Consider the following 18724-nt stretch of genomic DNA (forward strand, 5'->3'; position numbering starts at 1 on the left):
GACTTTCTCAAGGGTTTTTATTAAGAAAGGGTGCTGGATTTTGTCAAAGGCCTTTTCTGCATCGATTGACAGGATCATATGGTTCTTCTCTTTTTTTTTGTTAATGTGATGTATCACGTTGATCGATTTGCGAATGTTGAACCAGCCCTGCATCCCAGGAATGAATCCCACTTGATCATGGTGAATAATTCTTTTTATATGCTGTTGAATTCGATTTGCTAGTATCTTATTAAGAATTTTTGCATCCATATTCATCAGGGATATTGGCCTGTAGTTCTCTTTTTTTACTGGGTCTCTGTCTGGTTTAGGAATCAAAGTAATACTGGCTTCATAGAATGAGTCTGGAAGTTTTCCTTCCCTTTCTATTTCTTGGAATAGCTTGAGAAGGATAGGTATTATCTCTGCTTTAAACGTCTGGTAGAACTCCCCTGGGAAGCCATCTGGTCCTGGACTCTTATTTGTTGGGAGATTTTTGATAACCGATTCAATTTCTTCGCTGGTTATGGGTCTGTTCAAGCTTTCTATTTCCTCCTGATTGAGTTTTGGAAGAGTGTGGGTGTTTAGAAATTTGTCCATTTCTTCCAGGTTGTCCAATTTGCTGGCATATAATTTTTCATAGTATTCCCTGATAATTGTTTGTATCTCTGAGGGATTGGTTGTAATCATTCCATTTTCATTCATGATTTTATCTATTTGGGTCATCTCCCTTTTCTTTTTGAGAAGCCTGGCTAGAGGTTTGTCAATTTTGTTTATTTTTTCAAAAAACCAACTCTTGGTTTCATTGATCTGCTCTACCGTTTTTTTAGATTCTATATTGTTTATTTCTGCTCTGATCTTTATTATTTCTCTTCTTCTGCTGGGTTTAGGCTGCCTTTGCTGTTCTGCTTCTATTTCCTTTAGGTGTGCTGTTAGATTTTGTATTTGGGATTTTTCTTGTTTCTTGAGATAGGCCTGGATTGCAATGTATTTTCCTCTCAGGACTGCCTTCGCTGCATCCCAAAGCGTTTGGATTGTTGTATTTTCATTTTCGTTTGTTTCCATATATGTTTTAATTTCTTCTCTAATTGCCTGGTTGACCCACTCATTCGTTAGTAGGGTGTTCTTTAACCTCCATGCTTTTGGAGGTTTTCCAGACTTTTTCCTGTGGTTGATTTCAAGCTTCATAGCATTGTGGTCTGAAAGTATGCATGGTATAATTTCAATTCTTGTAAACTTATGAAGGGCTGTTTTGTGACCCAGTATATGATCTATCTTGGAGAATGTTCCATGTGCACTCGAGAAGAAAGTATATTCTGTTGCTTTGGGATGCAGAGTTCTAAATATATCTGTCAAGTCCATCTGATCCAATGTATCATTCAGGGCCCTTGTTTCTTTATTGACTGTGTGTCTAGATGATCTATCCATTTCTGTAAGTGGGGTGTTAAAGTCCCCTGCAATGACCACATTCTTGTCAATAAGGTTGCTTATGTTTATGAGTAATTGTTTTATATATCTGGGGGCTCCGGTATTTGGCGCATAGACATTTATAATAGTTAGCTCTTCCTGATGGATAGACCCTGTGATTATTATATAATGCCCTTCTTCATCTCTTGTTACAGCCTTTAATTTAAAGTCTAGTTTGTCTGATATAAGTATGGCTACTCCAGCTTTCTTTTGGCTTCCAGGAGCATGATAAATAGTTCTCCATCCCCTCACTCTCAATCTAAAGGTGTCCTCAGATCTAAAATGAGTCTCTTGTAGACAGCAAATAGATGGGTCTTGTTTTTTTATCCATTCTGATACCCTATGTCTTTTAGTTGGCGCATTTAATCCATTTACATTCAGTGTTATTATAGAAAGATATGGGTTTAGAGTCATTGTGATGTCTGTATGTTTTATGCTTGTAGTGATGTCTCTGGTACTTTGTCTCACAGGATCCCCCTTAGGATCTCTTGTAGGGCTGGTTTCGTGGTGACAAATTCCTTCAGTTTTTGTTTGTTTGGGAAGACCTTTATCTCTCCTTCTATTCTAAATGACAGACTTGCTGGATAAAGGATTCTCGGCTGCATATTTTTTCTGTTTAGCACACTGTAGATATCGTGCCAAGCCTTTCTGGCCTGCCAAGTTTCAAAGGAGAGATCAGTCACGAGTCTTATAGGTCTCCCTTTATATGTGAGGGCACGTTTATCCCTTGCTGCTTTCAGAATTTTCTCTTTATCCTTGTATTTTGCCAGTTTCACTATGATATGTCGTGCAGAAGATCGATTCAAGTTACGTCTGAAGGGAGTTCTCTGTGCCTCTTGGATTTCAATGCCTTTTTCCTTCCCCAGTTCAGGGAAGTTCTCAGCTATAATTTGTTCAAGTACCCCTTCAGCACCCTTCCCTCTCTCTTCCTCCTCTGGGATACCAATTATGCGTATATTATTTTTTTTTAGTGTATCACTTAATTCTCTAATTTTCCCCTCATACTCCTGGATTTTTTTATCTCTCTTTCTTTCAGCTTCCTCTTTCTCCATAACTTTATCTTCTAGTTCACCTATTCTCTCCTCTGCCTCTTCAAGCCGAGCCATCGTGGATTCCATTTTGTTTTGCAATTCGTTTAAAGCGTTTTTCAACTCCTCGTGACTGTTCCTTAGTCCCTCGATCTTTGTGGCAAGAGATTCTCTGCTGTCCTGTATACTGTTTTCAAGCCCAGCGATTAATTTTATGACTATTATTCTAAATTCACTTTCTGTTATATTATTTAAATCCTTTTTGATCAGTTCATTAGCTGCTGTTATTTCCTGGAGATTCTTCTGAGGGGAATTCTTCCGTTTGGTCATTTTGGAGAGTCTCTGGCGTGGTGAGGACCTGCAGTGCACTTCCCCTGTGCCTCTTCCGTGGGCCTCTGGTCTGCGCTTGACTCCGGAGACTCCCTTCTGCTAATCCTCTGGCGGTTTTCTGGGTTCTTTAGGCAGGTGTAGGTGGAATCTAAGTGATCGGCAGGACGCGCTGTGAGCCCCGCGTCCTCCTACGCCGCCATCTTCCGGAACCTCTTGTAATGTTTATTTTTGAGAGAGTGTGAGCGAGTGAGCACACAAGGGCGGGAAGGACAGAGAGAGAGGGAGACACAGAATCCCAAGCAGGCTCCAGGCTCTGAGCTGTCAGTACAGAGCATGACATGCGGCTCAAACTCAGGAACCATGAGATGACAACCTGAGCCAAAGCCAGATGCTTAGCCGACTGAGCCACCCAGGTGCCCCAAACCACACTTTCGGTAAGATGAGTCATAACGAAGAAAATAAAGAGAAGAAATAGGATATAGATTTAATGGGTAGGTAGATGGTGTTTGAGTGAAGAGAGGTCCATATGGAAAAAGCAAAATATATTAACACACCGACATATGAACATTTCAAATGTCAAGGATTTGGAGGATCATCTTGAGGAAAATTTGTGTGTCCCAGAGACACAAAGGTTGAAATTTCAGAGTTAATCTTTAACAAAACAAGTACCAGTAAGAGAAGCTAAATGTATGATATGTCTAGAACTCATGAGAATTTTAAAATGAAATTAATTCCTTAAAAGAAATGTTAGGGTAAAATAAGAAATAGAACAGCCAGAAAACAGTTACCTGAAAATAGTAAAGATGATGCTAGAATAATGTTACCAGTTATTTCTTTATATTTCACTGATGATTGTTGATATTTAACAGAGAAATAAGGAAAATGTGGTACGTTAGAACTTCTATAAATAATGTGTTTGCAAGAATGGAATGTTTTTGTATTTGTTTGCCTTCTTAGAATACTTTTTTTGGTTATGTGTTTCGATAAATGAGGTAATAGGTTAGTTGACTTGGACCTCCCTAAATAAGGCCCTGTATAAATCTTAGGTTTTGTTTGCTAAATGAGGCCTACGTGGCATTCATCTGGAACAGCTGTGATCACCTTAGACCTTCACAAGTTTAGTCAGCTTCAGGAAGGAGTTCAGTGTCAATGATTTTATGATTTGGAACACTATATCTTAGCAGGAAAAAGTTAAAACCTTAGAAGAAAATGATGGTTGCGAGGGCAAGCCTTCTCTACTAGACATCAAGGTTCCTTGCTTGACCTGAAGAAATTACAGACTTGATTGTGTTGGAGTTTTCCTGGAGAACATGTTTCCTGGAGAACATGACAGTATTTACTTAGTACAGGGAGGAGCGGCTCAGCCTTGAAGGCCAGAATGTGACAAACTTTTCCATCCTTCTTTCTAGCTCTCCCCATGTTCCCTCACATGCACACCTAATCAGGATCTAATTGTGCAGTTGAAGCACATGTGGGAAATTCAGAAGTTCTTATGCTATTTCATAATCAAAGGATACAATCTCTACTGATTTCATTACTTGAGATTAGCAAAACTATTTTTATGCACTATAAAAAATTTTCCCATTTTCATGTTGGTTATGATTTTATTTAAGGCCAAATTCTAAAGGATATTATGCAATAAATCATTCGACCATCTGACTTCAGTGAATGTATTTTTAGACTGCCTATAATTTTTAAATACATTTTCATATCTGTTTTAATTAAAGTATCTGCTGCAGTTCACTGTGCTGATGTAGGTCAAATGGGAGCAGTTTACCTTTAAATAGCATAAAACCTCAGAGAAAAATATTGGGTAGCATGTGATATTAGATTTATATTTTCTAGTTTTATGGTAGCACTCTCCAGCAAATCTTCAAGCTCTACATGCAGTACTTAGGTGACGCATTTGAAAATGCTTACGCCTTTAGAAAAGAGAGTTGTTCCAAAGCACACATTGATGTTCAGTTATCTTGCATCACAAAGAGCTTCTTAAATTTGTTTTCAATCAGCAGTTTTGTGGTTCTTGTATATTTTGCTTCTAGTACTTTCAAATTTAATATACAGGAAGTTTTTGAGTACCTTGTTCTATGGTTAATATGTACTATTAGTATTATATCTGAACCTGCACTGGAGCATGAACCAGAAGATACATTCAAATTCCAGCACAATTGTATTATTACCTGAGAAACTGAAATAAAAAAATTAATTTATCTGAAAATTACTGTGAGAATTAAAAAATACACCTTGTATAAGAAACCTGGGTAATGATTCTCAGTGTGGACTCAATGACAGCTGCATATTCCACGTTTCTATCTTTTCTGATTCCTAGTTGCCTCTTCTGTTATGAATAAAGTTTCTGGAAACCTCTCAGGAAAGTAGATCACATTTCTATTTATGAATCACAAATGCAATGTTGAATGGAATTGTCATTCCTGCCCCATATTGCCTAATGAAAGGTATACAGAGAGGCATTAAAAAATCTTTTTTAAAAAAATATTTATTTATTTGTTTTGAGAGGGGTGGGTAGGGGCAGAGAGGGAGGGAGAGAGAATCCCAAGCAGACCCCACGTTGTCAGCATGTATCCCAACGTGGAGCTAGAACTCATGAACTGTGAGATAATGACCTGAGCTGAAACCAAGAGTGAGATGCTTAACCCAGGCACCCCCAGGCATCAGAAAATCTTGATTCATTGAAAGATGATTCCCACAGATCCATCTACCTGAAGGAAACCCTGGATTTAATTGAGGTTCTCTATCACACAGTGTTTTGCCCACAATTGCTGTCTGCAGTTTTCTTTCCTTTATTCAAGTTCAAATGAAGCAATCAAGAAACTTCTGAGCAGAAACTGTGACATGAGAAATGAATTAGGTAGCCTAAGAATTGTAGAAGTATGTGATAGGTTTCTTCACCCCTAAAGTTATTATACTTCATATGTGAAGAAGACAAATGGACTTCAGGTCCTAGCTATAACAGAAAAGTTTGTATCAAATTAACTTTCCCACTGAGGGAATAGGAGGTATAGTAGTAGGTATAGAATAGTAGTAGAGAGTACAAAAAATGGAAAAAAAATAGGTTAGAAAACAAACAAAACTATTGGAAGGCAATGGAGAGCAACCAATGCAGGCAGGGATTCAGGGTCTATGATACTTAAGAGAAGTGGAGTAGTGAGCTTTATGTTTATTCCCACTCTTTCAGACTGTTTTGTTGGAAGGTGGAGATTGGTAGAAAAAACTGGCTGAGAACACAGTCTACTGGTACTTTATAGGCTAAATCCTGAGCAGGACCATCTAGTGAAGGAGCTCTAGAATGTGCCTACATACTCCCATGAGTCTTTGGCCAGTAGCTTAGGCTGTGTAATTCACAGCAAGTCACATAAAATCCAATAAAATATGGCATCTGGGAGGTTGAACAGTAGAGCAAATATTATAGTACTTATGCTAAGGAGACAGAGGTTAGAATTGAAGGATTTCAAAGGTACTGGAGTTCTGTAAACACCCTGGACATTCAGGTGGGACTCTAGAAAAGCCACATCTTAAGAGTAAGGATCCCACCAAAGTTGTAAGTATTATGTTTTGAGAATAAGGGAAAATCTGAAGAACAGCCCTAAAAAAGCCTGAAGCCATGCCTCCATAGAATAAGTACACTATTACTATTAATTTTGACGTTTATCACCATCAGTTAGTATTGCTTGTGTGAAATTAATATAAATGGAGTCATTTGTATGTTTTAAAAATTTGTTAAATGTTTATTATTTTTGAGAGATCGATAGCAAGGGAGGGGCAGAGAGAGAGGGAGACACAGAATCTAAAGCAGGCTTCAGGCTCTGAGCAGTCAGCAGCCAGATGTGGGGCTCAAACTCATGAGCTCTGAGATCATGACCTAAACTGAAGTCAGATGCTCAACTGCTGAGCCAGTCAGGTTCCCCATGGAGTCATTTGTATGTTTAATGCCCAAGTCCTTTTACTCGAGATAATAACCACAAGATTCATCCATATTATTGTTCGTATGTATAGCTTCTTTTTATTGCTTTGTAGTATCCCATTATATGAATACTCCATAGTTGATTAATCCAATCTACTATTGATGGAAATTAAGATTGTTTCAAGTTTGGGACCATTAAGAAATATTCTTAAACATACTTGGAGGAACTTACGTACTTATTTGTCTTGTATATATGATTAGGAATGGGATACCTTTAGCAAATATTGCCAAGATATTTTCCAAATTGGTGGTAAATGTTTGCAGTTCCAACCATGAGTTTTGAGAGTTCTAGTCACTCCACATCCTTGCTGACATTGGTATTGTCACTCTTTGGAATCTGAGTCTTCAGGGAAATTATGCAATGGTATCAGATTATGGTCTTAATCTACTTTCCTTTTGTGAGTAAAGATGTTAAGCACATTTTCCTATTCTTATTGGCCATTTGGATTTCCTCTGTTGAGGTCCCTTTTTAAGACTTTTTCCCATTTTCATGTTTTCTTTCTAAATCCATTTACACAACGCTTTATATATTCTGATTATGAGTCTTTTGTTAGATATGTGAATTGCAGGATCTACCATTCTGTGAATTGTCCTCTTAGTTCATGGTGTCTTTTTATTGTTAAAAAAAAAAACTTTAATTTTCATGCAAAGGATTATTTACTTTCTTTTATGATTATTTTGGCTACTGTGTAAGAAATATTTGCCTACACCAAAGTTATGATAATATCATCCTGTTTTCTTCTAGAAGCTTTATTGTTTACCTATCACATGTAGGCCTATGATCCATCTTGAGTAAACTTTTGCATATTGTATGGGCATGTAAGATAGGGATCTATATTTAGTGTCAGTTAGCTTCACTTTGCACTGTCTCACTGAGTTTCCTTGCTGCTGGATTGGTATGCGGGTTCAGCTGCCAGTGGAGTCCTGGTAACACTGAGAGTAGAGGAAACTTAAGAGTATTGAGTAGTCCTGACTCATAGCACCTTGTATAGTTTTACTGCTGCTGGGGAGCGGTGAGGCTCAACTTGTAGCCGGACCCCTTTAACATTAGCCTGGTGGAGTAATTGCGGCACTGCCTTCTACTAGGTGGGACATTGGGGAATCAGAGCATCACCATCTGCTTCTGGCATCTGGGGGATAGAAGATTAGGTCTCCACTCAGTTTTCTGACACCACTTAATGAGGATATTGAAGTGCTGACAGCTTTGGCCAGGTACGGGATGGAAGATTAGCTCCTACTCATACCACTGGGAAGGAGAATTGGGAAGCAGCTGCCTGCTTCTGCAAGGCAGGTCTGGGTTGGATGGAACATCAGCTCCCTGTTCAACCCTGTGGAAACCTTATAGGAGGTGGTGCAGTGTTTCTCTTGGTGTTTGACTGGAGTAGGGCGGGTATTGCCAAAAAGGATTCTTGTTAGGCCTTATATTTCTGGTCCTTTGGCCAAATGGAGCAAGCGTTCCATGGAGGTTTTTTGGTGCCTTTTGCAGGTTTTGGGTTGGGGACTTCTGCAGCGCCCTGCTGGGGAATATGGGAACCAATAAGGAAACCAGGAACCTTATTGTACTGCAAGTGCTCAAGTCCCCAGACCCCAAGGTGATTGCCGCCTCTTTTTCAGCTTTCTGTGTCTTCCTGTGATTGTTTGTTAGGCTATGTCCAGAGTTTTTAATTGTGAGAGACAGAGTCCAGGAGACATGGGGCTACTCATCTTAGCCAGACCAGAAGTCTTTTTTATGGCTTTTGTACTGGCAAAAACCTTTACTACATTATCTAAAACAAACCAAGGTAGTCGACTTTCTTATTTTGTTCCTGGATCCAGAGAAATTGTCAAGTACATTATCAGTATTCTCTTTTTATAGACTCTTTTGTCTGATTAAGGAAATGTCCTTATATTCCTACATATATTCCTTTTTATTTTTTTTTTAAGAATGAACAGGTGTTGACGTTTATTCAGTGATTTCTGTTGGTTAGCTGGTTGGTTTTTTTGTTTTGTTTTGTTTTGTTTTGCCTTCCTTGAAAGAACAATATGACTTTTCTCCTTTATTTTTCTTTTTTTTAAATTTTTTTAAATGTTTCTTTATTTTTGACAGAGAGAGAGAGAGAGAGACACAGAGCACGAGTGGAGGAGGAGCAGAGAGAGAGGGAGACCCAGAATTCAAAGCAGGCTCCAGGCTCTGAGCTGTCAGCACAGAGCCTGATGTGGGGCCCCGCACTCATAGAGTGCGAGATCATGACCTGAGTGGAAGTCACTCAACTGACTGAGCCACAGAGGTGCCCCGTCCTTTATTTTTCTAAGGTGGTGAATTACATTGATTTTCAAATCTTAAACTTGTCTTTTGGAATAAGGCACAATTTGTCATGATGTGTTATCCTTTTATATAGTATTGGATTTGATATTCTAATATTAAGGACTGTTTTTTATGGTTATGAGAGAGATTATCTTCTTAAATGTATTCATTGGATTCTTAATCTTATATCTGGTATTTTTTCATTTCAAGAAGTTCTGTTTTATTTCAAATCTAACTCCCTTCATTTTGTTAATAATTCTCTTTCAAAATTTTCAATTTACTTCTCTCATTAAAATATGTGAGTTACAATTGCAATATATAGGGCCCCTGTTATTCTGCTTATTTTGTCCATTGCTTTTTTTAGTTTTCATTCATGTAGTTTTCTCTCCTATAGCCTTGATCATTTTGATTGTATAACTGACATTATAATTTGAAACTTTATTTGTAGAAACAATTGGAGAATTAAAGTGATGTTATAATCCTGCATAGAGGATCTATAGCTGTTTCTGAGTATCTGAGGACACCAGCAATCTGAAATTGCTCTAACCAATTCCCAGGATTTGAGGATATTTGAAGGGTTTGTTTGTTTGTTTGTTTTTTTAAGTTTCTGTGAGACAATCTACTTCTATTCTGAGTTCACTGTTTTCCTAGCTTGTAGCCCTGTAAGGTCCTAATCCATAATAGTAGAAATACCAGCACTTGCATGTTGTTAGAACCTTGGACTCCAAAGGCCTTTATTTTTTTCCCTGCCCTGAGATATTATCAGAATTGCTTCTTGGATTCTCAGCATGCCAACTACTACCAGCTGAAAGGCTGCCCCATGTGCTGGTTTACTTCTTTGGGTTTCTATCTTCTGTTAGATACAGTATCAGTAAAACAAATACTCTTCAACTTATTAGTTTTGAAGGGTATTTATGTTTTTATATCTATCTGTCTACCTATGTATCTACCTATCTAGATATGCCTGACTGTTATATTTCTGATTGTTCTAGTTGTTCTTGGTGGGAAGGACATGTGCTGACAGGGCAGAGCCTGCTTGGGATTTTCTTTCTTTGGGACTCCCACCACCACCTCTCACCCCCCTCACCAGCCTCATGCATGCACACTCTCTCTCAAAGTTAAATAAACATTTTAAAAAAGCCACTAAATTATGTCTTAATCTGGACATGACTGTTGATAGTGGGTATGGCAAAGATTTGGAAACCAAAAGGATTCTCTGAAAAAGAATTAAATGATTTGGTGGCTTACCAGGTATAGAAGATGAAGTAGAAGAGAGTAATCAAAAATGCCTTTTGAATATACCTCAATACTAGGAAAAATTTAGGATTAAGTAGGATGATATATGTGAAGACTCACATTATAAATTATAAAAATTTTAAAAATATTTGTTACTTGAGTTTTTGTGTAAATTTTCACTTTATGATTTTTAAAACTACTTCTTTTCCTGAGAAGTCATTTGTTCTGTAAAATTTTCTACCTCTATAATCTGTCCTGCTGAAAAATTGCAGCAACCCATGTGTGAATAATAGAAATTTTTCATTATTTTTGCCTAATTCAATTTTAAGCTTTTCCAATTTTAGGAAAGTTCGGGCTCATTATCCATCCTGGGAAGGTAGATTATTGCTAGTATGATAGTATTACTTTAGTATGGTATTTAAAAAATGGTATGATATTTCCCATGTCTGGTAAGATAGTTATTTTTTTATTATCCTTCTATTAACTTGCATAACTCTATACAAGAAACTTGAGTTATTCCAGGAGACAAGGTCATACAATTCACAATTAATGTGGTTTTCTTTATGTTGTTGTGGTAGGCAGAATAGTAGCTACCCAAATATGTCCACATCTTAATCCCCAGAACCTGTGAATATTTACTTTACACGGCAAAAGGGACTCAGCATATGTGATTAGGTTAAGGACTTGGATATAGGGAGATTATTTGGGATTATCCAGGCCCAATCTCATCATGTGAGTCCTTAAAAGCAGAGAACCTTTCTAGGCTGAAGCCAGACATGTAATTATCAAAGAAAAGTTTTGAAGATTTTGGAAGGGGGCACAAACCAAAGAATATGTGTGGCCTCTAGAAGCTGGAATTGGTAAGGGAAGTGATTCTCTTCTAGAGTTTCCAGAATGGAACACAGCACTGCCAATATCTTTATATTAACTCAGTGAGACCTGTGTCATATTTCTGACCTAAAGAACTGTAAAATAATGTTTGCATTATTTTGAACCTCTAAGTTGGTGACCATGGAAGCCAAAGAAAACTAATATAATTATCCTCTCATGTTTACTGTAACCATGCATTATCATTTTATGAGTTTGAAGTATGGACAGAAAAAAACATTGGGTCCAATTATCATTGACTTAAAGTTGATTTTTTTTTTTTTTTTGCTTGTAATAAGAAATCTACAGTTAGTCAGCCCAAGGCAGGTACTGCTGCTTGAGGATGTCATCCAGACTCAGACTCATTTTAGCCTCCTCTTCTGTCATTCTTAGCAGGGGTTTTTCATTCTTATTGTTGCAAGGTGGCTGCTACTTCTCTAGATATCTCATCCTTATTTCAAATAGGAAGAAGAGAAAAAGATAAGTGAGCAGATAGCAAAATGGCATCTTTACAATGTTTTTCCAGAAGGCCTACTCAGCCTCTTCAGATTTAATGGCATTGCCTAGACCAGTTCATATGGCCACCCTAGTTGCAAGGCAACTTAGAATTTGAAATTCTTAGTTAGGTCCATTACTACCCTGAATGAATTTGGGATTCTGTTAGGAAGGAATAGGGGAAGTGGGTTATAACTTATCATTGTCTTTTACTTCCATGGATACACATTAAAAATAATTGATTAGGGGTGCCTGGGTGGCTTAGTCGGTTGAGTGACTGACTTCGGCTCAGGTCATGATCTCATGGTTTGTGAGTTCGAGCCCTGCGTCGGGCTCTGTGCTCACAGCTCGGAGCCTAGAGCCTGCTTCCGATTCTGGGTCTCCCTCTCTCTCTGCCCCTCCCCCTCTCATGCTCTGTCTCTCTGTCTCAGAAATAAACATAAAAAAATTTAAAAAAATAATTTTTATTGGACTGTAATTGTCATAGAATATCCTATTTCAGGTGTACATCATAGTGGTTAGATATTTATATACATTACAAAATGATCCCCATGATAAGTCTAGTTGCCATCTGTCACTGCACAAAGTCATTACAGTATCATTGACTATATTCCCTAGACTGCCCATTACAGCAACTGGAAGTTTGTCCTCTTAACTCCTTCAACCTAGTTAGCCTGTCTCCCCACACATCTCCCCATCTGGCGACCAACAGTCTGTTTTCTGTGTCCATGAGCCTGTTTTGGTTTTGTTTGTTTCTTATATCACGGATACATATTTTAGGAAGTGCTGAGCTACTGCTGGAATCCAAAGGGCATTTCTGTACTGTGAAAAAGTAATGGTGAGCAAACTGTATAAGGAGTTAGATCATGATTTGGAGACATGAGTGATGGGAATTAAAATGTAGAGAATTACTTGGGAAAGGGATCTATGATTAAGAAGAAGATTTATTTGGAGCACCTGAGTGGCTCATTTGGTTAAGCATCTGACTTCAGCTCAGGTGATGATGTCATGGTTCATCAGTTTGGGCCCTGTATTAGGCTATCTGCTATTAATGCAGAGTTAGCTTCGGATCCTCTGTCTCCTTCTCCCTTTGCCCCTCTCCCATTCATACTCTCTCAAAAATAAACATTAAAAAAAGATTTCTTCATCAATATATTCCTCTTATCTTTTTGACCTTTATTTTATTCCTTCCATTTATTCTTCCAGGTCCTTCATCATAGAAATATTCCAAAATTTAAGTTCAGGATTTCTCTTTCTGGTCTTCATAGAAGTTGTCTATAAAACTCTTCTATTGATCATTTCAAATACTTACAGGTTAATGTTTAATGTATTGCAAGTAGTTAGCTTGGCCACAGCTGTCTAAATTCTTTGGGCTGCTCTTCAAAGTCTTTTGCCAAGTTAAGGGAATATTCTTTCACCCTTTCCCCCATTTTCTAAATAAGAGGTCAGCAAAAGTAGGCTTGCAGACCAAATCCAGCCCATCACCTTGTTTTATAAATAAACCTATATTGGAACACTTATTTACATATTGCCCATTGTGGCTTTTCTGCTACATTGGCAGATTTGAGTAGTTGGAGTACTGAAAATACATACTATCTGGTGCTATAGAAAATATTTGCCAATGTCTGCCCTAAATCAATCATCATTGTTTTATGTTATGGAGTTAAGTTGGGTAGAGGATGTATTATAAGTAGAAACTGAATTAATCAAAATCAGCATAAAATGCTTTTCCTTGTCCTGGGTGTTTATCTTCCATCTCCTTGTTGCACTTCAGCCAGGAGCATTGCATCATGTAAGTTTTGTAAAAACACCTTGGTAATTTGATTTCTAACTCTTAACAAGCATTAATAGATCAACAGAGGACAACCCAGAATCATTAACCTTGAGTATCAACTATAAGAAAGGGTAAAAGCAATCTGAGGCAAAGGAGCAAAGAGTGTTACAGGTGGTTCTAGTTAATAGAAACAAAAGTCCATGCAAGTATCTTGCCTACTCCTGGGATTGCTGTGACTCCAGACTTCCATAGTAAACTGTTGAGTCCAGAATAGTCTCCTAATTAAATTGAAGTCATCCTAACAAGATAATTGAAGCATTCCCAAAGAACAGGGTGTATAAAGTACTTAGAAGGGGCTAAGAGGTCATTTATCAGATGCATTTGAGCTGACTCATGAAGAAAGTGTGGAATCTTACCAGGGAGACAAAGCAAGGAAAGGCATCTCAAGCTAGGGGGAAGAAAACATTTAGTACATATTGTGTTGAGCACTTAAATGAATGTTATTATGTTGTATTAGTTTGCTAAAGCTGCCCTGCTAAAGTATCACAGACTGGGTGACTTAGAGAATTAATATTCTCACAATTCTGGAGATCAAATGTAGGCAGGGTTAGTTTCCTTCAAAGATGATCTTCTTGGCTTGTATACTCCATTCTTCTCACTGTGTCTTCACGTGGTCTTAACCAGGTATTAACCTGTATCCTAATTTCCTCTTCTAATAAGGACACCATTAATATTGACATAGAGCCCATCTTAATTACCTCATTTTGACTTAATGTTCTTGTAAACTTCCTATTTTCAAATACAGTCACATTCTGAGGTACTGGGGATTAGGATGTTAAACATGAATTTTGGTATGACACATTCAGCTCATAACATATGTATCCATAGATTCAGAATAAGTTGATTCAACTATAAGGTAAGATGATGCACCAGAGGCACTGGCGAGATATATGACTGTAAAAGTAGTCAAAACCCTATTTGAATAATGTCATACTAAGGAGTTTGGACTTACTTGCAAATAATTTAGAATCAAAGACTAATTTTAAGTGGACAGTATTATGATCAGAATTGTTTTTTATTGGGGTACCTGGGTGGCTCAGTCAGTTATGTATCTGACTTTGGCTCAGGTAATGATCTCATGGTTCGTGGGTTAGAGCCTTGGGTCCGGCTCCATGCTGACAGTTCAGAGCCTGAAGCCTGCTTCAGATTCTGTGTCAACCTCTTGTTCTGCCCCTCCCCCACTTGCTTTCTGTCTGTCTCTCAAAAATAAGTAAACATTAAAAAAATTTAAGAAAAAATTGCATTTTGTTGAAATATAATTTTTGTGTGTATTTATTTTAGAGAGAGAGAGCATGAGTCGGGGAGGGGCAGACAGAGATAGGGATGGGATAGTGGAGATAGGAAAGGAGATGATTTAAATTTGGGTATGTTTTACTTTAAGGTACTTGTGATAATTAATTTTATGTGTCAAATTGACTAGGCTATTGAATGCCCAGCTATTTGGTTAAATATTATTCTGTGTCTGTGAGGGTATTTCTGGTTATATTAGCCTTTGAATTGGTAGACTGAGTAAAGCAAATTGCCTTCCTCAGGGTGGGCAGTCCTCATCCAGTTGATTGAAAGCTTGAATAGAACAAAATGCTAAGCAAGAGAGAATCCACTATCTCTGTTTGATGGTTTTCGAGGTGGACCATCAGTCTTCTACACTGAGACTCATACTGGAATTTAGACCATTAGCTTTTCTTGTTCTCAGACCTTCAGATTGCAGACCTTGGGACTTCTCAGCCTCCATAATTGCATGAGCCAATTCTTTATAATAAATCTCCCCTCCCCTACTTTAGTCTGTATTTGTTTGTTAAAGGGGTATGAAAAGATTGTGAAGAAGAAGAAGGAGCCATGTTTCTCCTTAACTGTGAATGTGGTCTTAAATTTTAAAATAGTGTAAATTGATCCTACACCAAACTTGAATTTGCTTTTAATACATTAGTACACACCTTTTAGATCATTTTTTCTTGTAGTATATCAAATCAAAGCCTATGGGTAGACTCCAATCCGTGAATTACTGACAGCAGAGCCAGTAGTGGGTCCTTTGAGGCTGAGTCTATTTAGTAAAAGCGTAAGTGAGTTTTTTAAATGTGTGGTTCAGCAGTGCTTTGCTATGCCAAAGAAGTTTAGAGTTGGACTTTACTTAGGAGCAAGATAAAAGTTTATGTAGGTCACAATTATTGAGAGAATGATCGTCTTATTATATAGTGATATTTGAATTAATACTTTTTAAAAGAAATATGCTTTTTTTAATTTCTGTTTTCACCAAAATAGGGTTTTCTACTTTGATTTTGAAATAATAGCCAGCTGTTAGGATTTTGATGTAACTTCTGTAGTAATGAAGTCATCAGTATCTTCAGTACATTGAGTAAGGAATGGCCCAAAGTGGTGATAGGTTCTTAGGAGGGTAATGGTTTTGTAATTGAACTTTTGCTTCTTATTTTAACAACTCTGTAAGTCATCCTTCCCTCCATATTACCTACTTTTATATTGTCACCCTTCATTTATTATACCAGTGTCCTTCCTGACTTTAGTACTTTGCATTCTACCACACACAGGAACAAATCCCTGACAATTAACAAAACAACATGGTTTTTAAAAGGCTGACCACGGGGCGCCTGGGTGGCTCAGTCGGTTGGGCGGCCGACTTCGGCTCAGGTCATGATCTCGAGGTCCGTGAGTTTGAGCCCCGCGTCGGGCTCTGTGCTGACCGCTTAGAGCCTGGAGCCTGTTTCAGATTCTGTGTCTCCCTCTCTCTCTGCCCCTCCCGTGTTCATGCTCTGTCTCTCTCTGTCTCAAAAATAAAATTAAAAAATAAATAAATAAATAAATAAATAAATAAATAAAAGGCTGACCAGTAATTTCCAGGCTACATATGAGTAAGTACGCCATACAGGATTTCTTTCTATAATAGAATTTGTAATTTCTTAATGCTGTTCTGCTAGAGATTATACATGAAAATCATGTTGTAAGCAGGAGTAGAAAACAATACATCAGAAGAGTTAAAAGCACCTGACTCAGTGTCAGACAGACCTGTCTCTGAGCCTCGTCTGGACCATATATTAGCCATTTGGCCTTGGGTAAGTGGCTTTTAACTGCTTAAGCTATAATATTTTAGTCTATAAAACATAATAAGGAAGTACCCAACTGCTACATTTGTTATTATAATTAAATTTCATAATGCAGGTATAGTGCTAGCACATGTTAAACACTCAGTAAACGTCAGCCATTCTTATATAGTTAGGTACCAAGCACATTCTCTCCAAGTCACTGATACAAATACCTTCTCTGTAATGCTGTCTTTAAAAGAATTGATACCTATATGGATGTTAACAAAAATGAAAAACTCAATCTCTTACCAGAGAACATCCTGACATTTTAGTGAATAAATGAATGCCACTTATTTTTTATTTACTTCATGTTTTTACTAATTGTTTGCAAATATTCTTGTATCAGCTGGTTGAGAAAGAACCTAAATTGATAGGAGCCATCTATGATAACATTTGTCCTGTTTTATTGCAGTTTTTGGTAGTAAACCCCTTTTAAAAGTAGACTTATGTTAAGTATGCTTGATATTATGATAAATTTCAAGCTAATAGAGTCCACATAGGGATTTTTACCTTATTCTATTTCATGGGCTATTCTTGACGCCACCTATTTGGAATGTCAGTTCTGCTTTTTGATAGCAAAAAAAAAAATGCTTTTCAAAGATGAGACCTAGAAAGCGTTTTTATTTTCATTTCCATTTTCCAGGACAACCCAAGCTTTTACTAGGCTAGAAAAAGCTTGAAAGAGTCTCACTCATCCACTGCATCCTTTGTGATATAAACCAAATTAATCCCAAGGAAAAGAGTACCTCTCCAATAACTGAAGCTACCGGAGTGATAACAATCTAGTCCTTGAGCATCCACATGTCTCCATTGAGTATTGATTCCATTTTCAAGCTGTATGATATGCTTTCTACACCTAGAGAAGAAATAAGCTTGGCAAAGGGTCAGGAGAAACCTCTTCAGCGTAGCAGTCAAGAAAGAGCCTCAGACGAATATGGTTATCTGTTACTTCTTGGAATCAAGAAATCTGTTGCTGTAAAGGGTCTTCCTATGCATCCGCTTTGCTTGACTCTACTCAGAGAAAGTGTTGCTGTCCTTAATAAAGTAATTGAAAGTTCCTAGACAAAAATCTGTTTAGCAGATCTAGTTCACGGTCTCTGTTGCTACATTTCAGAGTTTCCACAGGAGGCTGAGGTGCAAGATCTGATGAGTAGTGGGTAAACAAATGGGAACCAAAACCTCTGAGAAATGAGTCCTGCCTTACCCTCACCAGAGCTTCTCACTACAAGTGTGCTTCTGGCTCTACAACCCTGTGCCATGTTGATATCTGTCTCTGTGCTGGCAACTTTCAGGTCGTCCTGAGTTAGGGAATATAGGAGTACTGTATGCCCTCTAAATTACCTCCAAATTGATTTGCACCAGAGCCAAGAATTTTTAAGTGGCAAGATATACTTAATGTGAGTTCAGAATATAGGACTTAAACCCACTTTATTGAGGCATTAGTGACACACAAAAAGCATATTGAATTTTGTGACTTGATCAGCTTGGAAATAAGCATACATACATGAAACCATCGCCACAATCTGTGCTGCAAACATAGCGTCACCTCTGAAGGTCTCTTCCCACTCTCTTTATTAATTATTATTTTTATGATAAGAGCATTTAGCAGAGTTTTAAGTATACCATGAAGTGTTATTAACTAGAGACACCATGCTGTACATAGATCTCTAGGACTTATCCATCTTGCAACTGAAACTTTGTACCCTTTGAGCTTCTCTGCTCTCTAATTCAAATTATTTTGGAATCTCAACTTCTATTCAACTTAATAATTGAGGACACATCAAGAACAGAGATCTGTGCTGAGGATTCTGAAATATACAAAGTCGAAAAAGGCAAGCTTTTGATTTCCCTTCTACTAACTCAACAGATTATGAGCAATCAATAGAGAAGTACAAAAGTCCATGTCACTACGAACAAACTTTTCTATTGTCAGCTAGTCCCAAAACCAAACTTTAATAAATATCTAATGATGAGCACTTCCTTCCTTATTATATATTTGCAAATATTTGGCAAATTCTTTATATTTGCAGGTTGTCTGTGTTATACTTAACATTGTCTACTCGTGAAAGGACTGACTACAAGGCCTTGAGTTAACTGAAGACCACTTCGGTATCACTATACATTATGACA

The sequence above is a fragment of the Panthera tigris genome, chromosome B3 (assembly GCF_018350195.1).
Source record: "Panthera tigris isolate Pti1 chromosome B3, P.tigris_Pti1_mat1.1, whole genome shotgun sequence".
Taxonomy (NCBI): domain Eukaryota; kingdom Metazoa; phylum Chordata; class Mammalia; order Carnivora; family Felidae; genus Panthera; species Panthera tigris.